The sequence below is a fragment of the Salminus brasiliensis genome, chromosome 7 (genome assembly GCF_030463535.1).
Source record: "Salminus brasiliensis chromosome 7, fSalBra1.hap2, whole genome shotgun sequence".
In the NCBI taxonomy this organism is placed as follows: domain Eukaryota; kingdom Metazoa; phylum Chordata; class Actinopteri; order Characiformes; family Bryconidae; genus Salminus; species Salminus brasiliensis.
Window position 1 is genome coordinate 36,478,646 of NC_132884.1, and position 27,336 is coordinate 36,505,981.

At 40.7% G+C, this 27,336-nt stretch overlaps 1 protein-coding gene across 4 annotated transcripts in view; it reads left to right on the top strand.

The window, feature by feature from the left end:
• Positions 1-1,209: 1,209 nt before the first annotated feature.
• LOC140560375 (cadherin-22) overlaps positions 1,210-27,336 on the top strand; it is a 242,907-nt gene continuing 216,780 nt past the window's right edge. For 3 of the 4 annotated variants that reach the window (XM_072684811.1, XM_072684810.1, XM_072684813.1), the window contains exon 1: positions 1,210-1,437. The gene's annotated coding sequence lies outside the window, so the exon portion shown is untranslated. Of the gene's footprint in view, positions 1,438-1,492; positions 1,965-27,336 lie in introns of those variants that run through there. The other variant, XM_072684812.1, reaches the window with a different exon arrangement.

The following is a 27,336-nucleotide window of genomic DNA, read 5'->3' on the forward strand; positions in this document are numbered from 1 at the left end:
ACAGTTCTGATTAGAGAAAATACCAATTTTTTATATCACTATATATATATATATATATATAAAACAATATTAATATTAATATTAATAATGCATTCTGTTTTTCCAATATCGAAGTGAAATAAACAATATATGGCAAATATAATCTACCTCTGATAGATTTGTTATGGAAAATACAAATAGTGTAAATTTTCTTTTTGTATCAAACAGAAAAAAATAAGTATATAATTTGGCATTGTGCATGTGCACATTGTGATGACGATGCTGAAACAATATATTGTGCCGCCCAATCCAGTCTTTTATTTTTTTACAGATCATAAATAATGTTTTCATATCTTTTTTTTCTATTCTGGTATGCAGAATTACTGGGGCTCTAAGCAGGACATTGCTTACGGCTTTGAAATATTCAGAAATGGCCATGCATAAGTGAAATTAACCCAACCTTGATAACCAAAAGGAACTATTTCCAGCTTTAGATTTTTAAATAAAAGCAGAATCATTTTGTAGATGTGAAACGAAGGAATTCCCATGAGGTGGAAGTGTTTTCCCCCACTTGACTTACATTATACTGACAGGAACCTCCTCCATTTACAAAACTATATTATATAGTTCTATTTTCTTTCATTGTTGTTGTTCTGGTTGTTAATTTAATGGCAAATTAATTAGTTAATTAGCTCAAACAATTAATTAAGTTTTTTATTTTTTATATTTTCCCACAGAACAACATGATTGGGGTGGGAAAGGAGCCACTAGTAGAATGTGGCTTACGGCACCCAAATATTTGGAAATGACTTGGAAGATTTAAGAGGCCTATGAGTGACACTCGTCATGTTTTTGTATTGTGTGCAGGAATAGAAAATAAGGTAGGTATTTTTATCCTGGAAAAGAACAAACAAACAAACAAACAAACAAACAAACAAACATGGACCTCTGTAGACTTGCTGTCCAGTTTAAGAGGAAAGGCTCTGAGCCCCCCTGGTGGCTTGGGGATCCTCACCTCCTGCCTATAGGCTACCACTTACTCCACGCCTGGATCTGCTGTAGGAACCATCAGCAGAATTAACCAAACCAAGCTGCAGAATGTAACAGTGCTTAACGCAAAACAGGAGGATCGTCCCCTCGCCCGCCCCTCACTCTCTCTCTCTCTCTCTCTCTCTCTCTCTCTCTCTCTTACACACACACACCCTTCCCTCCTTCTCCACTAGAGGCTCTCTGTCCGTGGCTCCTTCTGTCCGCTGTAGAGCGCGAGCTCCGTTACCGGCGTGGCGCGAGAGGGATGCGCGCGCCACCGTTTGTTTCTCACCGCAGCGCACGAGAGGAGCTTCAGCTGAGGAGCAACTGCGAACCGCGAGGAACTCAACCCGAGGAGAAACAAGCCCTGCATCTCCACCAGCAGCCAAAGCAGCATCACCAGCAGCAGCGCTGCGCTCCAGCTCCAGGGTAAGAGTCCGCGTGTTTCCGTGCCTCTGAAGACGGAGTGAAACTGCGCTCTGCGTCCTGTCTCTCTCTCTCTCTCTCTCTCTCTCTCTCTCTCCCCCTCTCTCTCTCTCTCCCCCTCTCTCTCTCTGGAGCAGGGTAGTTTTGTAGGGAGGAACTGGGTAATTGCTGGAAACAGGGCACATTACGCCGTTACGCGCGGATAGGTGGGCTAGGCTGCAGATAACGAGCCCCCGTCTGGGGGGAAAAGGATGCTGTGTGTGGAACTTGTTGCCTCCACGGGTTCTCTGCTTACAGTTTAATGACACGAGAAGTTTTGGGGCTGACAGATTTGACTGAGGCTCAGTTTGGAGGAGGCGAGAGCTGGACTGTGGAAAAGTTAATGGAGTGCCTTAATCTGGAAGCTCTTCAGGATCCGGAGCACCACCTTCATCATCTTCATGAGCTTGCAGGCTCATGACTGCTCCCAGTGATTCTTTTTTTTTTTTCACGTCTCCATCCAGACACTTGCTACATCTTCAGGCAGTAAGGTAGGCTAACCTCACAGCCAAAGCACTCTGAAGGTTGTGTGTGTGTGTGTGTGTGTGTGTGTGTTTTTAGGTTGGCTCTGGTTTCCTGGTGGAGGTGAAGTGGGTATCGACGCACATGCTATAATTCACAGGGAATTAAGCGATGTCAGAAGCTGTGGCCGCATGAAATATGGAATTTCTATAAAGTCTGAAATAAAGCTTTTTACTGGTCGATAAATTGCACTGCGAGGAGGGACGTGTTGTGCGAGGTGGGTTTTTTTTTATTGTAACAGCAGCCTGCAAGCCCCCCTGATGACACTGAGTTTCTCCAGAGTGGGCTAATAATGCATGCATTTCCAGAAATATCTGGAGAACCTAAAGCTTCAGAAGTTCACCCACGTAAACACTGGGAATTGTGTTGTAGTACCTCTGACAGTGTCCTCATGAGTGCAGCTGGACTTGGATGGACATTGTAGACTAGTAATATAGCCTAATTCAACACCGAGGATGTGGCTGTATGAAGATACCTCCAAGAAGCTGTACAGGAGGTTCTTCTTGCTCTTCTCCATCAATTGCTAAAACTCATCCGCCTTGGACTGGTTATGGTTCTAGGACCTCTGCGTTCTTTCTCTTTCCTCGCTTGTATTGAGCTGTATCTGTTTACTCACATGTTTATGGTCATCTATCCATTCCGTTGCCTGGCCTGGCTTGACCATTCTAGAAGAGGAGTGGTACAGGAGGGTCTTCTTGTCTTCATCTTTTATCAAATGATAAACCATAGCCTCCTTGAATTGATTGAGGTTGTAGGGCAGTGCTCACAGCATGACACACCACTGTAATAAAAGTGTTACCTAGGGTTGCCATAGAAGAACTATTTTGGTTTCACAAGAAGCCATATTTTTAACCTTTATACAAGTATGGTTCCATCCGTGGGATCTAGATGTTTAACCTCAGACGTGATGCAACCTTCAGGTTCAAGCCTGTCTAGGAATGAGTTCTTCCACAACATACAGCGCATCTCTAAAATGCAGGAATTGCCCGTTCCACCTTAAATGGGCCAGATGTTACAGAAAAATCGCTCTGGGTGGATCATTAGAGGTAGCCAGAACCTACTTGTGAAAGGTTCTTCTTGCTTGTCTTCATCAAATGATGAAACCCATCCTTCTTGTACTGGTTGAGGTTTTAGGGCAGTGCACACCATTCATTCTCTTACTGTATTCATTCTCGTACCTCACTTGTTGTGTCTACTAGCACACTTATTTATAGTTATTTAGGCTGTTATCTGTTGTATGATGCATCCTCAACCACAGAAGAACTGTTAAAGGGACATGAGTAATGACACTATGCAACACTGACAGCTTGGGAAAAAAGAAATATCGTAAAAGAAGCTCACCAAGGATTTGCTTGTCACTCTTGATAATAGACAATTTCTCTGCCCATCCATCACAAGTGACAGGCATAAGTTTCTATAATGCTCTCAACTGCTTTGTCTGTAATTAAGCTGTTTAACTTTCAGAACTGTTAATAGGCTTACACGATTGTTTACAGTAGACTGTAGCACTTACCAGTGCAGATATAAGACCAGCATAATGCTGGAGATGATCTCCTGATGAATGTGACTTAGTCTTCATGAATATTCACACTGCTCCTTGTTTCAAAGTGATGTGATTGGAAATTGAGGGATAAAAATAGCGCCATTCCACCTACACTCCTAAAAATAAAGGTGCTCCAAAGGGTTCTTTCAGCGATGCCTTACAAGAACCATGCTTGTAATAGAGATGTGTGAGAGGGGAAGAACCTTTACATTGGTGAGGACCTTTAGATCACTTTAGACTAGGAATGTCCCGATCAGGTTACGTTGCCCCACCGATCCAATCCGAGTCTCTTAATGCTGAGTATCAGCCGATTTCGATCAGATCTTTGTGTTTGTATAAATAACACAGCCACACAGTTAGATAATATGTACTGCTAATTAATAATGTTAATTAGTGTGTATTAGCATTAGCGTTAGCCTCCACTCGATTCTGCTGGGAAAAGTGTTTCTATGAAGGTTTTCGATGATTTCGATGTTATGTTCTGTTTTTATGTTTAAGAACTATTCGCAGTGCTGCTGGCAGGGCAGTAATGCCGGTTAATGGTGCCTCGAAGCCACCAGATGGCGCTCTAAACATCTTGGTTAAAACAAAGTCATGGAACTGGATTGTGATTAAAATAGTCAATACCCGATGCCTGTGGTTGGTGTGGCGCAACAGATAACACCCCTACCTGCCAGTGAGCTACCAAATCATGTTGGAGACTGGGGTTCGATTCCCGGTCTGGGTTACTATGCTGCGCTACACCAATAAGAGTCCTTGGGCAAGACTCCTAACATTACGTTGGCCCTCCTCTGTAATACATATACCTTGTAAGTCGCTCTGGATAAGAGTGTCTGCTAAATGCCGTAAATGTATCCGCCCTGAAAGAAACCATGTCTGGTTTGAGGGTCTTTTTAAAGATCTAAAGTTGAGATCTCCCAATCTGATCCAGTGTATCGGGAGATCCCATCTTTAGACCTTTAAAAAGACCCTCAAACCAGACCTTATGAAACCAGGGATGGTTTCTTCTATGGCTTCACCCAAAGAACCCTTTGACGCACCTTCATTTTTAGGAGTGATGCCCCTTGTCATCACCATGGAGAGGCTAAACACTTTGTATGGGGTGTGTTCTCCTGAACTCTTTGGAAATCAAGTAAACATGACTCTTCCATGTTTTTGCCAAGTTTGTGAACTCGGTCTTCTGTGCTGGAGGGGGGTGATCTTCTCTATTGACCACATGGGGTTTGTTCTATTTCTAAATCAGTCATAGTGGAGGAACCTTCGCTAAAACCCCAGGAGACTTAGAATGTGTTGACTCTTCTTACTCTGTTCTCCAAGACTATCACCGACTGTCACCAACAGATGAGTGAGGTCTGATTGGAATAGAAGATCTATCTCATCTTACATCTACAGCCTTATTGAGGCACACATCTTCAAGCCTCAAGTTACTACACCAAACTCGTATGTCAGCTAAAGTGTGACTGAGAGACGCTGGAGAAATAGTGGGTGTTTTTAAGGATCCATGTCAGCAGATATTTACTTTAGAAATGATCTGATGTTTAGAATTGATTTAATATTTCAAAGTATGTTTGATGATGGATGTATTGAACTCCAGAAGAGCAGATAGCAGAAAACCTTCATTTTCTTAATTTTCATTACCCACTAAAATGTTCTGCTGTGCTAGTACAGTTCTAGATGTGCACCCTTAAAAAAACATGCTTTAGGAGTTCTTCAGTAATTGCAGTAGACCTATATAGATCCATAACAACTCAAAGAACCAATAAATGGTTATACGGTTCTTTAACTGTTGAACAGTTTTATATATAGAAGAAAAACTTGGTTGTCTTGTATATGGTTCTTTAACCTGATAGACCCTGCATGTAAGCCCACGTTTCTTTACTTTCGTCACTACTTTACTGTCATAATTTACAGCAATTTCATAGACCCTAAAATAGATCCTTGTGGGACTCCACAATATATACAGAACTAAATAATTCCTAATAGTTGCTGCATGAGGATTTATATCTAACTAATATCAGTGGTGTTCAATGGGTTAAGGAACTCTTGGTGTAGCGTAGTGAGCAACAACACAGCGAAAACACAGGGAAAACTCCAACCTGTGTAACTTTATTCAAATGTAAGTCGCTCTAGATAGGACTGTCTGCCAAATGCCATATATCTGACATTGGTTGGGCATTGTTAGATATTGGTATTGACCCACAGTTCCCATGTCATTCCTCATGCATTCTTCATTATTTTGCTCCACATTTAGGTCCTATTTCCATACACACTCTGTGGAGTAATGTCAAGGGCAGGAACCTTAAAGGACATCTCATGTGCTAGTGTATAAAACCTTTTTAAAGTTGTGAGAACCTTCACATAATAAGATCCTATGGCCTACCGATGAGTGCTGAACTTTTCCTAGAACTGTGTGTCCAAGACCAGATCCATCTTTAGGTTTAAAGAGAACATTAGATACTCTTGTGGACAGCACTGTCAGTCTGATTTGCGATAAAGCTGAGGATGAAATTTCGACCATCACCCCGTCACGTACTTTCTGTGTAAATACGGGCAAGACACAGTCCGTTTGTCTGTAAATCATCGGCGCACAGACGAGCGTTCTATAGATTGGTTGTGATTTATATCTAACGCCCCCACAAACACGCGGACCCTACAGTCTCAGCCCCAGCGCTGATAAATCGCTCAGATGAAGCAGTGAGCCCCGAACGACATTGATTACCGTTTACCGAGTCTGAGAATAAACCATAGTGAGGATTTTTTTTTTTTTGGGGGGGGTTATAAGGGGTAGGATGTGATGGATGTTGCTGGGGGGGATGTTACCAATGACAGATATGGGTTACAAATGAGTAGGGGTGGTTATGGCATGTGGAAATGAAACCATTAGGGTGTTTTTTAATTGATCCTAGTTCAGGGTGTGCTACTGCAGTTCAGCACCTGCTTCAGGAGCCTCTGGTGCAGACCTTTAGCTTAAATTATCCACTGTGTTACAATCTCACACCTGCTCCGAGAGCCAGTGTGTGCCAGAGGAACTCGCCCCCAAGCTTCCGCAAGGCACTCTGTATGTATGTGCTGTGTCTGTGAGTGAGTGTGTGTGTGTGTGTGTGTGTGTGTGTGTGTGTGTGTATGCTTTTGTCCAGGCAGTGAAGCAGTGCAGATCTTGCAGATCAAATTTTCTGTTGTTACGAAAGAACACTACACATGTTTATATGTTGCCTTAATCCATGTAGCTGAAGAATGATTGGCTGAATTCTAGGCAGTTTGTCAAGTTTATAATTAAGAAGTCACAGTGATATTGATATCAGCGGATATTACCATAGCTCCGTAAAGCTTGCACATATAGGCCCACGCTTCAGTTCTCCCTCACACTGCAGTGATCTAATAATAAGCAGCAGTTTTATAGAACCTAACAGGGCTGCAGCTGTATGAAATGGTATGGTATGATGTTATCATGTTATGATAACCATCCACAAAAAAATGCGGATTTACGGTATCGCTGTATATGGGATCTATTAATTCTTCCTTTTGTTGTTGTTGTTGTTGTTCTTCTTCTTCTTCTTCTTCTTCTTATTATTATTATTATACTTTGACCCTTAACAGAATAAAAGGGGGATTTTCTGGTTGAACCAAAGCTAAAGTAAATCCCTTTATTAATAATAATATAATATATAAGTATACATTAATATTCTCTGTTCGGTTGTATTTTTCCTGCACTGTTATTAAGCAAATGTACACAGCATGATAACCATTCATTTTCATAACATGGTATACTGCTGCAACTCTAAGACCTAAAATAAAACCCTGAGGGACTCCACAAAATATGCTGAAGCAAACAGTTATCAAAAAATTCAAAGCTGTATCTGTAATTTAATTAATAACAGAATATTAAACCTTAGGTTTAATGGGTAGAAGAATTATAAGCATTGAGCAGATGCTTAGATTTACCAAATACTTCAAACTGTTTTTGTTGAACTATGGAAAAGCAGAACATTTAGGTGAGTAAATGGACTACTGCTTTTTACTAACTTTACTGCATTTGTAACCCTAGAAAAATGACTGTGTTACAACTGGAGTGATGTCTGAGTGAGTCGTCCATTAATAGCCATTATGTTTTTTTATAGAAATTTGTAAATTCTTTTCATTGTGTCCAAATTTCATGATGAATGGACCAATAGAAATGCTCCAAAATGACAAAAAAGACTCAAAGCTTATTTGATTTGATTGTCCTGTGACATTAACAGTACTGTTACATTCTGCTTACAGTGTAATTAATTATAATAAGTAACGATAAGTATTGAAATATTGCCTGGCGCTAAGTTAAGCCCTCTTATGGCTTAAATTCTTTGGATTTTCTGTTGCATGACTTTTTCTGTGTGCAGTTTGTGTCAGAGCCATTTAGCCCAACATTATGAATAAAATACTGCAGTCTATTAAATGTTGCATTTTATTTCCATGGAAATAAATTTCTTGTTTTGCTGAGGGATGAATCCGCAGTACTTGACTGAGAGCGGTTCATGGGAGATGACTTTGATAAATCAGTGCTGTGCTTCGTAAATCAGATTAGCCTTCCTGTCTAGTTTGAATTACATGGCTGTACACAGTTTGGGTTTTAGATTAATCTTTTATTTTCATAATAAAAGTGCTACTAATACGACTAATATTGCCGCAGTGCTTTCTTTATTGGTTATTTAAAAAAAAAAAGCAAATATTATTTGGCAGAAATAGCTCTGCTTTGCCTTGAGCTAGGCTTTGCTGTCATTTGATGATTTTTTATTTTTTTTTACCAGCCACTCATACAAGCGCTAATCAAACCAATATTCACTAACAAAGCTGCCACTAAATAAAGTCTGCTCCATGATTATGGAAGTAAAGGCTTGCATGCAGGTCAAGTGACTTTTTTGACGAGCTTTGTGTACGAGTTGGGGTGGGGGTGCAGAACAGATTTAATAATTACTGTTATTAATGTGTCAGCCTTTAACCTCTAGTGCCGTCACTCAAAACGGTGCCCTTGAAATTGGAGTCCGCACACAAAAAAGGCTTTCTGGCGTGCCATGTTCTAATTGAACTTGATTAATTATTCACATTTAGCATGTTATGGTGGAGCAAGGAGGTGAAATTTTTTAAGTGCTCTCCTGAGAGAGTGCGCTGCTGTCTTTTCCTGGTGGAACGTCGCAAAGTTTCCTATATTTAATGGATTACGCTGCGTCCCCTTCCCCTCTATTCACAGGCACGGGAAGAGAGGGTGGAAGACAGTGCTTTTGGAAGGCTTCAGCTTTCTGGATAGATTTCATATTACAGAGCTATTGTTTTTGTCCCCGTATCCTTTTTTTTCTGTCTTATTTGAATTGATAAAATGCCAGCGGGGGTTTTAATTAATACTACTATTTGCAAAAATGCAGAAACCTGCATCTGCTCAGAGACAAAGAGCTTCACAGCAGTCGATGAAAAGTTAGTAAGTTCATGTAAAATTCGCTCTCTCTTCTCTTAGTTTGAATGTTTTAGATGCCTTATGTGGTTTATTTCTTTGTTCCCACTGGCAGTCATCAAGAACTGTGTTACCATGGCAATTTAACTTGGCTGAAGATGCTGGCATTTGTCAGAGGGAGCAGAGAGAAAATGTGCGCCATAGTACAGTATGTCGTCTCACTTTTGTCCTCTTTGCAAGCGAGAAGCTTTTCTCCTTATGAAGGAAAGCAGCGGTTGTAGCCCGTCCTGCAGGTCCATACTTCACCGAGCGCGTCCCCTGACAGGCTCCGATGCTAGGATTTTCCTTTTCTCACAGTGCAATCAGTGGAATTTCGGGTGGAAATTACCCGGGTGCCAAACAGGCCTGCTGTGATTGTTATAAAGCCTCACATCTTAGGTCTATTTCACAGTTGGCTTCATAGAGCAAGACGATAGAATAAGAGGAAGAAAGAAAAGTGGCTTTCTCTCTTCTGCCTCTCTCTCTCTCTCTCTCTAACCCCTTCCTCTGTGTTGTACCAGAGCACAGACCACCCCCTTTCCCAACCAAATAGGAATTTAAACTTTAAATGCTGCTGAATAATGTATGGGTTCCAGGATCTTCTGGTCAGGAAGCACTTTCAGGCCTGGAGGATTCACTCTGAATAGGTAGGGGGGATAAAAGGGACTTGCTGTGGGCTTTGCTCCTGCTAGGCCTTGTGGATCTAACGCTGGCGCCGAGGGAAGATGGCGGGGGGTGGGATTTACTGGAGGCTCTTATCTTGACAGCAGATCCCGTCCTAGTCTGGTGGTGGTCAAAGCTTTCCATCTTCTCCTTGTTCCAGCCAGTGGTGATGTCTGAGTCTTGAGTACGTGGACCACCATTCCTTTTTTACAGATCTTAGATCAGTCTAATATCGTCCAACAGCAGGCCAGACTCCTGACACAGATACAAAACTGTACTGGCCATAGCCGTGATCACAACGTTCTCGCACAGTGCCCTTGGCAAGCCATCAAAGTAAGCTGTCAGTTCTCTCCCCCTCCCCAAAAAAAGAATTCTGGCTGGAATTATTGCTCGTCACTCACCTCTATCTTTCTAGAGAGGAGCACTATTACAGGAGCAATTCATATTTGATTATGGTGGTCATAGACAGCTTTAGCTTTGGAGAGTCCTACAGAATCCCAGTCTGAGCCGAGAGCCGGTCAAGCCAGCATTGGACATCATGATTTCGTGACAAGCTCTGCCCTCTCTGGCTGGCTTTGATCAGCTCTACTGACAGACTGCCTCTGGGGTCCCCAGAGGCTCTCCCTCTCTTTCTCTTCTGCACTCTCATGGTCTCTGTCTCTTTTGGTTGGTCTCTCTCTCTCTCTCTCTCTCTCTCTCTCTCTCGTTTTCTCTCTCTATCCTCCAGAGAAAAGCTGCACTCAGAATGCTATTCAGATTTTGACTCAGGTAATTTGCCTTGGACTTAATGGAGATACTACTCAGGTTGGAGGTTGCTGCTTGATCTCGTACTGCCTATTTGGCCGAGACAAGTAGCTACTGTACCTCAAAGCCAGATTAGGATTCAGCTTAAGTGTTCCTGCCAGTCTAGCTGATGTACTGCCCTGACCCTTGACTAAATAGAAATGATAAGGGCAAATGATAGCTTGACTGACACAGCTGACACCTATTACAGCATGCAGCACCTCGTTCTTGTCAGCTGTCCGAATTTAATGAAGTGATATGCATGGGGAACACCGCGATTGGACAGTGCAGCCTGCATAGTAGCCCGATTTTGGATGTCAGGGATGAGTGTGGGACATCAGTGATTTCTTTATCCATGTCTATACAAACTCTGATGACATTAAACCATCAACCATGACAATTCCAAAGGTGAAACTGCTCTGAATTGGAAGAGAGAGAAGCTGGTTAGCATTAGCTCATTAGCTTAGTTAGCAGGATAACAGTCTGCTCCTCAAAGAACTAAATCAAGTCTGGCAGACAGAAAGCTTATGAATATTTAGACGATTGTGACTCAAAAGACTGGTGACTAATCAACTGGTGTTGAAAGGGCAGAAAGCTAAATTGCTTAAGTTTTATCCCCACCTGTTTTCAGAGCGTGATATTACCAATCAATGTGCACCTACAGCGCCCCCACCCTGTAGCTCTCTTAAATGCAAATTTGCTTATTTGGTTATGGCCTAGATAGACACACAACAGAAATCTGACATGTCAATATTTTGAGATACTGTCAACATTTTAAAATACAGTGGTATGCAATATTACCATAATACTGCCCAGGCCTAGCATTAGAGCTAAGCAATATGATGATATTTTATTATATCGATATAATAAACACTGATCAGCTGCAGGTTTCCTTAGTAACAGTGTAATTAGACTGGTTTAATTAGATGAAGAGCAGCAGATGTTGAGTATAAATCACTGTATTCAGTACAGGAGAGGATCTGAATAGTAGTTTATAAGAATTTTTATATATTGTGATAAATATTGTATATATTTAAAAAAGTCTTTAAATATCATGATATAGTATTTTTACCATATCTCCCAGCCCTACCTTGCATATTTCCTAACTTTTGCACTTATTCATATACATAGGAGAGGCAAGTGTTGATGATTGTAGTCAACCTGTTTCCAAAACAGAACACAATGAAGTCACTGAATGGTTGATAGCGGAGGGCATGTTCAGCCTGTTCACCTACATATTCCTTCCACATGTTCACCTACATATTCCACACGTGTCCATGTGGAACAGGCTGAAAGGATGTTCCTGTCGAGGCAGAGAGCTGAGCTGGCCGCATTCAACAGATCCTGCGTGGGGCCAAATTTGTGATTTTCATGCGTGGCTAGGTGGGAGTGAGAGAAAAAGAGAGAAAGAGCACCAAGTACTACTTTGAAATAACAGGAGGCTGGTGGGCTGATGCATTTTGGACAATCCTTCAGTGTTACCCAGGTGGGCGTGAAAGAGGAAGAGAGGTTAGGACAACTTTTGAGCACAGCACTGCAAAATTAGTGCTGACCTAAGTCTGCTGAGCCATGTTCTGGTTCACAAAATCACCTATGCAGGAGGCCTGGTGTACCTTAGCTATGCAGCAAGTGTCCTTACTAAAATGAGCCTTACTGAATATGGAGAATTAAGTTCAGAGGTTTTAAAATCTTAGCTGGTCTTAGCCTGATGGGCATGCCCCCTTAAATTCTACACTTAGAAGAGCATCTCTGTCATTGCCACGTTGGCTAGAACGCTGCTACTGCACTATGGAACTTTGGTGGAGCTGCACAAGACCTCTCTCCAGAAATGCATAACCATATCAGTCCCATATTAATGTAAATATTATTGTTATATTACTCTACAGTCTCAGTCCACATGCTTCTTTACATTCAGAGGTTACATCTGTATCTCCCAGCTTGTCCAGAAATGCACATGTACAGTTGTCCACTAGTGGGAGCTCAGAGCTTGTGAAAGTGAATTACCCTCCCTGTGGGGGGAGCCCAGGAGCCAAAAATACCAATTTTCACATAATGTTGCTTTAAATGGTATTGATAATTTATACTAATGCAAAATAACTTTTAGTAGACTAATTATGTAATTTCACTTTTTAGTATAATTGACAATGATCATTTGGCTCCAGGTTACTTTGAAACACTGCAGTAAAATGTAAAATACCTTAATGGATACATGCTCCAGATAAGATTTTTTTTGGGTAATACTGATGTAAAAACAATGGTTTCATTAATATTAAAATATTATTAATTAATATTAATATGTAATTGGATGCTATGATCCAATACGATATAATTTCCTGTTTCCTCTTTTTGCTCTGAATGTGCTCTCAGTACCAATCTACAATCAGAACCAAGCCATACAGTACTGTACTGTACTGTAGCCTTAAGAGTAAAAATTGTGGCAGGCATGTGGTTAAAGTGGCAGAATTTAGACAGTCTTGTAAACGCGCTCGCCTTTTACACATCCGAGTCTAGAGAAAAGGTGACTTCCTCAAACAGTCAACGCACTAGAACTGCAGGTAGGTTTTCATGTTACACTGTAAAATACTGCATGTTCCACACTGCAGACATCAGTACTGCTCAGTTACACTTAGATAACATGTCTAACTGCAGCAGGTTGTGAATAGGGGGCTAGAGGGAGCGGTGTTTGATCACAGTGGCACAGCGGTAAAACACAGGATCTGAACTGGCTCTTGCTTAAAATAGCCAATTCCCGACCTAGGTATTTTCTAGACTGTTAATGTAAACAGTAGACAATTAAATTACAATTATTATTGACCCTGACAGTCTTAAGACTGACCACATGAGGTTGAATTTTATGTTTTCACTATGAGTTTGTCTGCAGAATAAGTTACAGAAAACATACACTGTCCCTAAGGTAGTGTTTCAAAGAGTTTTGGGATTATTTTGCTGCTTTTGGCACTGGATGATGTGACTGTGAGCATGGCATTATGAAATGAGACTACTAAAAAATTCTAGAGCACAGTGTAGGGCCAAGCGTGAGAAAGCTGGGTCTCAGTCAGAGGTCATGGGTCAGTACCTAAAATATACTTCAGAAAGCACCTCAGTACAGCGGTTGGAAGAAGGTAGCCTTCAGAGCTAAGGGACCTGGAGCAGTTGGCAAAAGAAGAGTAGACCAAAATTCCAATAGAGAGGTGTAAAAAACTCATGAATGGTTTCAGGAAGCGAGTGATTTTGATCTTTTTTTTTAATGGTGTGCTACCAAATATTAAATTGAGGGTGCCAATAATTTTGTCGAGTCCATTTCTGCTTTCTGGAGTTCTTGACTTGAACTTGACTTGACTCTATGTGGAAAATGTGTGGTAGAAGCAACAAGGGTCTAGGAGAAGTGGTGCAGGGATGCCAATACTTTGGCCACAGCTGTATGGAAGTTGTGTTGAGAGTAGCTTTCTGTGGTTTAACCCCTTAACACAGAAAGGCTGATTACACAGTAAGGTGTATTATTCAGTGACTAGAGATGCTTCTGCACAGACATGTGGGGCTATTCTTTGGTAATAGAATTGTGCATGGCTGTGCATATGATCATATTGCAGAGTGTAATTGTCAATCATTTAATATCACATGCAAATGCATGATAAGTGGTTTTCACAAGCATATGGTTCTGTATTGTGGATCTGACCGTGCGTTTAGAAGGGCAGACTGTGTGCCCCCTGCCAGTGCACTCACGGAGCTTGTGTTTGTTGGTGCACAGACACACAGCAAATACACACCTCTACACCTCTGTCTCCAACTGTAAATAAGTTATGATATGACCATGGCACATCTGTTTTTAATGGTGCACAGCAGCTTGCACGCATGACTTTAATCCTGATACACGATGGGATTTGCCCTGATGATGCATATCTTGGAGGGATTAAGCCCAGTGCCACGATGTGACAAGTCAGCGGGCTTCTCCGTGCATCCCTCTTTTGTTTCACCAGCATAATGGGCTTTGTAAGTTAATACCCAAGAGACACAACAATTCTTCTGAGCCGTGCACGGATTGTCAGACTGCCCCAGTTCTGAGCTCGTTCCCTCCTGTTTGGAATACAGACGATGCTGGATTTGCAGAGGAAGGACAATAATGGCAGTGCCCCCTTCCCCTTTTTTCCCTTTCTTTTCCTCTGCTTTCTGGTCCTGCGTAACAATACGTTCATTTTGCGGTTCGATACATGATTTTATGGCTCTTTCTATGACCAAAGAATATCCCCACCAGTTTGTACAGATGTCCCTGTAGTTACTGTAATAAGCCATGGAGTGTTAAGGGGTTAACTCTGTTGAACTCCTATTATGTATATTCTCCCAGTTTGGAATTGGCTCAGATTGGTTTGGTTGGGACATTTCTAAGGACCTTTACCAAAAAAAAAGTACTGCATAAGCTCCTCCCCTTTCCCCACCCGCTGTACTTAAAGCGTATGACCCTTACCTCACTCTCTCACTCGCTCTCTTTTTCTTTCTCTCTCTCTCTTTTTCTCTCTTCTGTTTGTTTTCTTCATATTGCCAAGCCTCAGAAGCTGTGGCGTGACAGGCTCGGTCAACTCGCCAATCGTCTGGTGCGATAGGCGCAACTGAAAGTGGCATTATGGACAAGTGAGGCCTGCGATCATAGTGTCGTTTGTTTGGCTTGGCGATAATCAGACTGGCTTGATTTGGCTGGTTTTGTAGTGGGGGATCTCATTGGTGAGACACGCTGTGGAGCGCTTGCCCTTTCGAAGCCTAATTTCAGCCAGATGCCCATTTGCTCTGTCCAATCTCACGACCTTTACGTCAATCACCGATGAATAGTCGGAGGCACCGGGAGGCTGGCCATCGCTCCTTAATGAACACGTCCAGTCTTGGACATGATTCACTTTGTCAGATGGAAATTTGAAACTCGTGCCCCAATTCAGAACCGCATCCGCCACACAGTGACAAATCGGGCCTTTGCTGACCTGACTAAGAATGGCTCCGTGGGCCATTTTAATTGTAAATGGCAGAAAACAAAATCTGTTCAGGCCCCAGGCTAAGTCAAATGTTTATTTTATTATTGTTTCCATTTTTTCTATTTTCTGTTTTAGATATCTTGCAGCAGTGTCCGTGTTCCCTTCATTTCCAGCACCGTATTTCCCATAGTTTCGCATACAGGCTAAAACCAATGAGGGAAGTAAATTTCTTTCATTCTCAAAGCAGGCAATTATTTCCTTTCTAATTTGCACCATTTGATTGAAAACAAAAGCCTCACCATCCTGAACAGCTACAGGAGGTTTTCTGTTTACTACTGTTAATTACCAGCTTTATTTTGTGAACGTCCTTAGAATTCTTTTCCGGCCACCTATTAAATTCTACCCAATAAAGAATCTACCGATTTACACTGCCCTCATCCTCAGTTCTCTGTGATCCAAATGTATGGATTTCTTCATTACCCTCGTCTTCCGTAACAGCAGTCGCACTCGAAATGGAAATGACATTTGAGAGAGACGTATATGGGCTTGCCGTAATTGGTTCGATGGGCTATTTTACAAGGCAATGAAATGAATGACACAATAATTCCACTTGTGAAGATAAGAGCTAGGAGCTTAATTATGGCTTTATCTAACGAGGTGCAGTGTTACGTCGTGACCGTGGTCTGTTTACTGTTGACGGCTTACTTTTTTAAAGTCTTGTCTGTTCTCTGCTGATAAACTAGTCGTCACCCAGGACCACAAGCGTAGTCTGGTGATAAGCACACCATTGATAAGACTACCTGGCGTGGAACATCACAATGTCTGGTTTCTAAAAATGAGACATTTCAGCCTTCTTACAGCTGAAGCACTCAAATCGACTCGGTTTGTTTACGTACTGGGTTAATAAGAAGTGGGGTTTATTTATTTATTTATTTATTTATTTTTGTGGGGGAAAAGGGATGAAAGATGCGGTGTTGTCTGAGGCTTCTTGCTCATTTTGTTCAGTCTCTTTGAACACGCATGTATTAGCTGCTCAAAGGAGAAGCTGCAGTATTTTTTCCATTCTGTCCTTGAGCTGATGTTTTTTTTTTTTTTTGCTGATGTTTCATACTTGTGATTTCATCTTGGACATGAGCACAGATGAAGGTCTAGAACAGACTGATGCTGATTTTTTCCTACTCTTTTAGCTCTTAGTGTCTAATAGAAAAGAGGCCTAAAAGAGTTCAGCCACAATGTAATTATGGGTAGGAAATTTCTCAGATAAAACCAAGGGTCACTTGTCTTTACCAGTTTGCTGTGCCTTTTTTAAAGCATGCCATGACCCAGATCTATTTATTAGAGCTCCTGCTATTGGCTATTTTACTATTTTTACAGTGAAAAGGGATGCACTGATTCGACTTTTTCTATTCCGATACTGATTCCAATACATAAACTTTGTATCTTTCACCAGGTGGGAGAGACTTAAAGCATCAGGATTTATGTAAATGTTACTTTACTAACTTTGTTAAAAATGAACACTATATAAATCAACTGAAATGCTGTTTATTTATTATATGTGCTTATTTATTTTATTTTAAAATTTTAATTCTGTGAGACCAAAACGGAGCTAGCAGCTTCTCCCTTCTTTGGTCCACTTAAATGGAAGACCAGCTATGGCGGTGATGTCATTAGCCCTTCCCCTCGCTCTCGCTCTCAACAACCCATTATCTTTTTAATAATCATAGCATTTGTAATTAAGAAATATTTATTTACTCAGTTACTGTACAGTGCATATTAGATCAAAAACAATAGATCAGTTTATCAACTGTAGCAATACTTTCATACTCTCAATATGTTTTATTCTGGATCATTTGTTTATAATGCACTCTTCTAATTCTGGGTTGTGCTGATAGAGCAGGATGTTAGCCTCCATCTGTATAAAATAGAACAAATAATATTGACATATTTTTAATCTGTGCATCTGTGTTCTCTGCATAGGTCTTGTAGACCTTGGTGCTACACTCTGTACAAGTACGCGACTCCTGCACGCCAAATGACAAACTTGTTTAAGGTAGTCAAAGTAATCGTGGAAGAAATACAGGGTCAGATTTGCCACTGTTAAAAGTGAGAGGCAGACTGTGAGAACCCAAACATACCCTGAGCCATACCCTGTAAATTGGGATTTGGGAAATGAGGACTGAAGCTGACAGGACCTGACTGCTCACGTCAGGTTTAGTCCTCATTTCCCAAATCCCACTTATTTTCTCTGACTCTTATGGGTATGGCACCAGAAACGGTCCCACTACTCCTAAGACGTTTTAATTGAATCTCCATCCATCCATATTTATACCCACTTCTTTTACTGCTCAGGGTTGCAGTAGGCCTAGAAACCAAAAATCATGGTGCACCATGTGTGTTCTTCTTACAGGACAGGGGCCAGCGAGGGGGTCAACTTTACAAGCTTAGGCCCCCAGAGCTCACTACCTGCAGCCTACCATGCCATCCTTTCTTTTTCATGTAAGAAACATGTGTGCAAATGTTTGTGCACACCCCTTCCAATGAATACATTTAGATACTCATTGCTGACACAGATGTGCAAATGCACACACATAGCTTGTCTAGTCCCTGTAGAGAAGTACTGCCAATAGAATAGGACTCTCTGGAGCAAGTACACATGAACCTACTGACACCATGTTTAATGCCTGGTGTGGGCTAGTGGGGTATAAAGCCCCCCCAGCATTGAGCTGTGAAACTGTGTTCTCTGGAATGATGATTGGTGCCCCATCCAGTCCTTTGGGGATGAGTTAAGGAGTTGGGGATGAGGTGGGGTGGTGATCATCCAACATTCTGACCTAAATACAGAACCACTGTCTTTACTTTGAACCCTTTGAAGGACGTGGCATTAGTGCAGGTACTGATCCAGTAAGTCATATTGGTGTCTGGCTAATTTTTAATATTTGAATGTAGCTGAATAATCAGTTGAGGAATGCACCACCGATACAAAAGTGGCTCCAGGGTGGCTTACCCCAAGCTGCTCAATAGACTTTGCCTTTTTGTTGTGTTTTAGAGATGGCTCTCCATCCAGTTAGAGACCAACACATCAGAAGTTTCTCTCACTGTGCTCTGTGCTCTGCCAGAGTGGGCTTAGTGCACTGAACTCCCCATCTGTGCTTTCCAGGAGACCTGCTTTTAATTGTTTCTGAGCCAGCCTCACATGAAGGTAAGTGTAGATGAAACAGAAGTTTAATAAAGTGCATGAAATTAGAGGGCAAAGCAGGCAGTGATGGCACAGGCACATCTAGTCGTTCCTGATCTGTGTGCCGTGGCGACTGAAGCCCTTGTTGGGCTTGAACAGGTGTGACTAAGCCTCCTGATGTCACATCAAACATAGCTGTGTGTCTCCGCAGAGAGGCTTTATTCCCCTCATAAACCATTCAGGCAAATAATTAAACAAAAAAACGGTCACCGCTCAGAGATCACAATGCGTTTTAAGGAGATAAACTATTACGGTCGTAAACGCTCAGTCAGAGAACCATAGGGAATGTAATTTTACTTTATGAAAAAGGACAGAGGATGTATAGAACATGAGAGAATGGCTGCATGAAAGCAATTAAAGTTTAACTCTGAAAACCATCCTGGTTGGGCCGTATAACAGTAATAAGGTATACCGCAGGGTTTAAAACTGATGACATGCACGATGTGTCAAATCTCTGTCCTGTGTCTAGCTAGTACACAGCCAAACAAGCCCATTCCCCCTTGTGCACTTAAGATGACCACAGGATGGGGGCGCTGTGGGAGCTTCAGCCAGAAACAGGTGGGAAAACCAACGGCAGCGGTATCTGGGAGTTTAGCGAACTATTTGAGTCAGTCCGAATTTAAAATGTATGTCGTAAACTGCAGTTATAGGTGGCAGCAGTTATAATATCCAAGTATGAGGTTGAAGGCAGCATTCCTTATAACTTTTAGCGGTCAGGTCGTTTGAACCAGCTCTGTTATAAGATCACAGTTTATCGAAATGAGAGTCCCTGTCATTCTTGCTGAGATTCTCTGATTTTGCATCTGCTTCTCCAGTAGTTTGCTAAATATAACACAAGTAAGCTAGTTTCTACTACTTACACTGCAGCTCTGACTGGAACAATACCCCCAACATGACAGTCAAAGACCTATAATATTTAAAATATAGAATGTGGATACTGCCTAACCCTACTGTACAGAGGAATTGAAACCTGCCATATGTAGTGCATAAAACTAGAACTGCTGTACGGTGACGGTTTCATCAATACAGATATAGATATAGATACAGATATATATATATATATATATATATATATATATACATATATATATATATATACAGTGTATTGTCCGCATATTGATGTAAACTGATGTTTATGGATATCCAGACAATATATCAATCTACTGCAGCTAACTATTAAAGTTGAATGATGTTATTAGTTGAATGTATTTAAAATCTGATTGTTTTCCCCCGTTTTACTTGCTAAAGGCCCAATTATTGCTTATCAATGCAGGGCATGCGCCCGCAGTACAAGCGCACAGTAAACATCATAAGTCTCACTGGCATCCGCTAGTGCCGCTGCGGTATGGTTGTGTTTTAAAGTTGCTACATGCTCAGCATACTCCAGCCCTGACTCGCTGCTCCCTCGCTGCCTCTCAGCTCGAATATTGTGCCGGGGAACGGATAGTCTCTCCCTGAATCGCTCCGTTGGGAGAGAGACACAGACAAATTGTTAACAAGAGCTGGCTGGGCCACAAAGAGAAGGGCGCTCATCAGAGAGATCTCTGTGTTGGAGAAAAGGAGAAAAGAAGGAGGCTTTGTGTGGTTTGTTTGACCACGTTACAACCTAAGCTTCTGTCGTACACAGTTTGGAGGCTTCTTTTTTTTTATCCTTCTCTTGCTTTTCTTTTGGTTTGTTTTCACTTGTTGGTACAAGACATGGAATCTGCTTTTTTGTTAGGATAATGAGGTCAGTGCATATTTCCACCAGTTTTAAATAATTAACACGAAACTGAGTGCTGAATGTGGCCTTTTGGCAACAGCTTTTTTCATACATGTCTTGTGCTCTAACTCGATTTCATCATTTTCTGTTCTAGCACTGTTTGGGAAGCGACTATGTCAGATGCACTTTGGTGATTGCATAATATCTGCAGATTGTCACTCACACAAAGCACCTCTTTTTCAAAAATGACAACTTCAGTAGTAGAGATTTCTCTCTCTTTAAATATTTTGGATTTCCATTTAAAAAGTGATTGCAAAAAAATCCACAGGTCATCATTAAAAATGATTTATATATTTTTAAACTGCGATGATATGCTGTTAAATCCTTGTATTTTTAATTATAATTCATTTCTAATTTTACCCCATTTTCTCCCCAGTTTGGAAGGCCAATTACCCAATCCCAGTTTATGTGAACTCCCCCTATCAGAGACTGTGGAGACTAGCACATGTCTCCTCCTCCTCCTCCTCCTCCTCCGGCTCTCTAGCTCTGATACAACAGCTAACAGGCACCTGTGCTGACCAGCATCACACTGTGGGGAGGACGTGGGTCAAAATAGGTTGAGATTTCATACACATGCTACACCCAGGGGGCACCTAGTGGGCAGTGTTTGGAAAAGTAAGGAGTGTACAGAACGAGGATAACCTTCCTCCAGTACCTGCCAAATTGAACGTTTATCATTGCCAAGTTTCTCAGGTGTGGGGGTCTCTAGAGTCCCAATGATGCGATACTGCCATGATACTTCAATACGATTATTAAAGATTTATTGATATTCTAATACCAAGGTAATGACTGCCCTGTTGGAAGACTGACCGCTGGGCTTCTCTGCCACCTGCATCAGACCAGCTACCTCTGCTTCTGCCTCTGTTATCTAACGACTATGTTAAAATTACATGGACTCAAACTATCTGCCACTATAATTATTACCACCATTAACCATCATTGCTCTAATTACTCTTACTATCAATACCATGATGATATTAGTTATATTATGATGATATCAGCACACCTGTGCAGTAGAACAGTCGTATGTGGTGCTTCAGTGATTTTTTATCTATAATTTATAAATAGTTCAGACCAGAGGAGGATGGGTCCAACCTTTTAAGTCTTGGTTCCTCCCAAGGTTTCTTCCTCCTGGGAGTTTTGTCTTACTGATTCCTGTAAAGCTGCTTTGTGTCAATGTCAGTTCTAAAGAAGCACTAAACAAGTGATTTTTATTATTATTGTGATATGACAGGTTTTTGTGATTATGTTTTATGTTTGACTGTAAATCAAAGATTCTAAGTGAATCAAATGTTTTTATCCTGCAGATAATGTTAGGAGTCCAGCCCAAGGACTGTTATTACTCTATCAAAGCTGTGTTCTTGATTTGTATTTGAACTATACGTTGTTGTTCTGTTTAAGAAGTAACAGGTAATAATACTATAATAAAAAAAAAAAATAATAATAAAAAAAATAAAATAAATAATAATAATAATAATAATACACTAATACTGAGAGAAAGCATAGTCTTATAGATAAAAAAATGAATTCTGGTTTCTAACATTGAGCTTTAATGCGTATTGAATATATTAATATTAGTAAAACATTGCTACTTGGGCCCTTCGTTTATTGATACCATTTTTAAACCCAACCTATTACAGTACTGTTGTACCAATTCTCTTCTTCCACTTTTAATAAATAGTAAAAGAATATGTATGTAAATCTACTGTTAATTAAAATATAGTTGTGTCAAGTTTGCAGTGTCATCAGTGGGTGCAAGTTAAAGTAGCTGAATGCATTTATTAGATGCGATGTCCACAAACATCTGGACATATAATGTATAAACATACATACATTCTGGCTTGTGAGTTTTGACAAATCTAGAACATCCTTGTCCATTTTAAAGGGAAAACAAATGCACATATGGTGTTGTCTTATAGAGCCTTGCTTTGGGTGACCAATAATGAGGATACGTAGTAGTTCCTGACTTTCAGGAATAACCAATGGAGACTTCTAGGAGCTACTCATTTAGATTGATTATTTTAGACTATATAATTTACTTTTATTAAAACTATAACATTTATTTATTTATTTATTTGAAACAGCAATTTCCTTTAGGATCAATAAAGTGTTCTTGTCTTAAAAAGTGTCTTAAAGTCTGATACAGGTCACTTTTCCACTGTAAACCGCCCAGTATGTCAGTTTTTAATTTTTGCGATGCTACAACTCAAACAAAAGAAACACCCAAAGTCATCCTTTTTAAACCCGTGTTAACAGGCCTAGACACAACACAGAGGTAGTGAATTTATACACATGGGACACATGGGAATGAGGGGTGGGGGAGTGGAGTTCTGAATTGGGGGGTGGGGGGGGGGTGTCAGAAAGTGAGCATAATATTTAGTACCTGACAAATCTCACAAAATAATAGAAATATTGTAGTATGGGGAATGTATCTTTTTTATCTTTGTGGGTTTGTTGAATTCTGGTTTCTAACATTGAGCTTTAATGCGTATTAAATATATTAATTTTAGTAAAACATTGCTACTTGGGGCCTTCGTTTATTGATACCATTTTTAAACCCAACCTATTACAGTACTGTTGTACCAATTCCTTTCTTCCACTTTTAATGTAAATATGTAGTATGTAAATCTACTGTTAATTAAAACATAGTTGTGTTAAGTTTGCAGCAAAGGTTTCGCAATAGCTGCCATTCTGAGCTGAAAAACTCAGAGAAGAAGCGTCAAGTGTGGCCAAGTTTTGATCAAAAAAAGCACTTGAAGCATTCATAATCAATATTGCTCATTCACCTATAGCCTTTGTTTCTGGTGTAGTCCATTTCAAGCAATTACATTCAGGCTTCTTACCCTGGACCTGACAGAAAAAACAGAATATACAGAGAGAGAGTTTCAAAAGCAAGCACATTTCTTTTATTCTGTTTTCTTTCCTTTCCTTCCTTCCTTCTAGTATCTTACCTCCTGCCTCTTTCTCCAACCTGCGTTCTAAAAACAACCTGGGTGCAAAGCAGTGCTTTGTCTTAGCATGCAATTTCTGCCCAGTTAGCTAATGGCGTTTCCTGTCGAGTCTGCTGGCCCTATGAATCAGGGACTGTTAATGGCCCATCAGTGATGCAGCTCACGATGGGCCGGGCTGCACTGGGCTAGGCTGCGCTGGGCCAGGCTGGCTTCCTTCCCCAGGGGCCTCGGCTCTGTGGCAGCTCCATTATTCATTGCTCAACCTGGGCTGCTGGGGCTCAGTGACACCTGAACTAGCACAATCGCACTCGGGTGGAGGTAGGTGCCCTAGCCAGGCCCGATGGCAGAGGCCATGAGTGCGCCAAGACCCTTGAAAGTGATAATGGTACCCGAGATGGTCGCCTGCCTATGCAGGCTTTGATAGAGAAACACACATACAATACACCGTGTGGACAAAGGTATAGGGACACTCATTCATTGTTTATTCCAAAATCAAGGCTATTAAAAGGAGTTTATCCTGCTCTTGATGGAGTAACTGTCTCTACAGTCCAGGGCTTTCTGCTAGATTTTAAGATTTGCTTGCATTCAGCGACAAGAAAGGTAATGAGGTCAGGATGTTGGATACATACCATCCCATCTCATCTTCAACTTTCCAACTCATCCCTAAAGTATTGGATGGAGCACCATTCATCATTCCAGAGAACACAGTTCTTCCACTGCTCCACAGCTCAATGCTGAGGGCTTTATACTCCTATAGCCCACGCCTGGTATTAGACATGATGCCAGTAGATTCATGTGTATTCGCTCCAGAGAGTCCCGTTCTATTGGTAGTACTTTTTTACAAGGACAAGCTGTATGTGTGTATATGTGCATTTGCACATCTATGTCATCAGTGGGTGCAAATTAAAGTAGCTGAATGCATTTATTAGATGCGATGTCCACAAACATTTGGACATATAATGTATAAACATACATACATTCTGGCTTGTGAGTTTTGACAAATCTAGAACATCTTTGTCCATTTTAAAGGGAAAACAAATGCACATATGGTGTTGTCTTATAGAGCCTTGCTTTGGGTGACCAATAATGAGGATACGTAGTAGTTCCTGACTTTCAGGAATAGCCAATGGAGACTTCTAGGAGCTACTCATTTAGATTGATTATTTTAGACTATATAATTTACTTTTATTAAAACAATAACATTTATTTGTTTATTTATTTGAAACAGCAATTTCCTTTAGGATCAATAAAGTGTTCTTGTCTTAAAAACTGTCCACTGTAAACCGCCCAGTATGTCAGTTTTCAACTTTTGCGATGCTACAACTCAAACAGAAGAAACACCCAAAGTCATACTTTTTAAACCTGTGTTAACAGACCTAGACACAACACAGAGGTAGTGAATTTATACGCATGGTACACATGGGAATGGGGAGTGGATGGAGTTCTGGATGGGGGGGGGGGGGGGGTTCAGAAAGTGAGCCTAATATTTAGTACCTGACAAATCTCACAAAATAATATAAATATTGTAGTATGGGGAATGTATCTTTTTTATCTTTGTAGGTTTGTTGACTTCTGTTTACTAGTGCTTCTTCATATTTTTCTAAGGATGCGCTGTTCAAAACTCGGTTTTGGGTTTATGTTTATTTGCAGTGTATCATGTTATTTTTGTGAGGTGTGATGTATTTGTGTACTTTGTGAATTCGAGTGTATTCCCTTTTCTGCATGTGTGGATTGCTGTGTTTTTTGTTGGTGTTTTTGACTGTCTACACTTCTATCGCTGCATATCCAATAATATTGTGCCTTGCATTAGCGATTATACACAAAACATACACATCTAACACTTTTATAAAATGTGGAATAGTGGTGGCCAAACCATATCCATAACAGGCCATAACATGCCCTTGGGGAACATTTGCTACTGTGAACAGCTTGGCGAGTAAATAATGCTTTGATTTCCAATAGATTTCAATGTCTGATGCTGGATGCCAGAAAGATTTTCTTCTTATGAATCTTGAATGAAGGTCATATCTGCCCTGGAGTTGCTGCACAGTAGAATAGTGCACCACCACTCCAGAGTCTGTGAAATCTTCCTGAAAACAGGTTTTAATCAGCTGATCCTCCAGACCTCAACTTGACCACCACTGTTCCTGTTATTTGCCATTTCTTAATTTCATCATGAACTGAGGCAATGGTCACCTGTAAATGCTTCAATATTTTCTCATAGCCTTATTCTGCTTGGTGAGCATCAATTATTTTAATGTTCAGAGTGCAAGGCAGCTGTCTAGAGGAGGACAATTCTGATGGTTGTTGGAACAAGGCTTGAGGAGTCTGAAGTTGCATTCCAAAGCTTTATCCTGCGTCCGAGATGTGCTGCATTTCTTGCCTCTACGTCACAGAAGGCTGTTCCAAAGAGAAGCACCCTTGATATACAGCCTAGAAATGCAGCCCACGCTCGAAGCAATTTCAAGGATGCAACTGATGTATCCTTCCCAGACTTCTGTTACCCACAGTTCTCTGTGCACATACAAGGCAGAGGGGGGAAGGAACAACAAATTAAAAAGGACACCAGTTTCGCACTGCAATTGCAAAAGGCAGGACCTTTCCGGTAAAGTCACCATGCAGCCTTGACAGACCGTTCCATCTGTGTGACCAATAGACTACTAAGAAAGAGTCTTCATAGGAGAGTCCTAACAAGGGCTGAAGCATGGACTTTGGAGTATATCTTAGAAATATATAGATATATAGATAAAATAAGTTATATAGATAAATAAATATATAGAAAGCTTATAAATTTGCATCACCAGACCTTTTCTAATGATGACTGTAAATGTGCCATAACCATAACAAGCTAATTAATGTCTAAGACCTTGGTAAAAAGTTTTCTTTTTCCAAGCACCTTCCAAACGCTTTAGCGTGGTGCTTTTTAGCTCCTCCCCTTTTCACTATAAAATGCTAGAAATAAACAAAATTAATACACTAATACTAATTTTGTTTAAAATGTGGAATGTTTCATCTTTAACGTCATGCTCTTTGGACATCCGTTCATCTTCTACTTACTTAAGTATTTACATTAACAGACATTTTTAATAGGGGGGCCCTAACCCGTGCTTGCCACTGCACATCTACCTGGATTAACACTGTAGAGGAATTAGTAGACCAGCATCTCTCAGATCCTCTTCCAGTACAATAGAGTATAATAAATGTGTCATTATGTACCTGTTTTAAATATTGGCCAAATTTGAAAAAGAACATCTCAATAACTGTTTAACCCTTTATGTCCTGCCTAGGGGGCGAATGTGTTCTTAAAAAACTTCTATTACTAAAGAACAGCCCCACCAGTTTGTACAGAAGTCCCTGTAGTTACTGAGTAGTACACCTTGGCATTATAATGTATCCTCCTGTTTTCCCTCAGTTCTCTTTAGATGCCGTTTTTTGGTGTTGTGTTATTCTCGTACTAAAATTTGGGTGCATTTGACATGTTTTCATTATTTCAGACATTACTGTGTTTTGCGACCATATTTACCAATTCAGTCTGCAGCGCTGTACCACAAGTGAGCAGGTGGTGACTGGTTATACAGACTGGCATATGAGCTTGAAATCAGCATGTAAGTGAAAGGATCTGAAGTGTTCAGTACGATCACTAATATGGAATAAAACAAGCCTCTAAATTACAGTGCATTATTAGAGATGATCACTGATACTGCTAAATCTATGAGACCTCAATATTGGCTGATATTATCGGACAAGCAATACATCGGTTATCTCCTAATATGCATCATCTTTTATACTGAAATGTATAAAAGTTGTGTGTGTTACTCTTAATATATACCTCAGTAATCATACTCGTTGTCAGATAATGCTCACTGTAGATGTGTTTACATGACAGTGTTTATTTATAGCACGGAAAAAAAAAATACTGCAGATGTACAATAAAGAAATTGTTGGAACGGAATCAGCAAACTTGGCGGCCTGTTCTCTCTCCTGC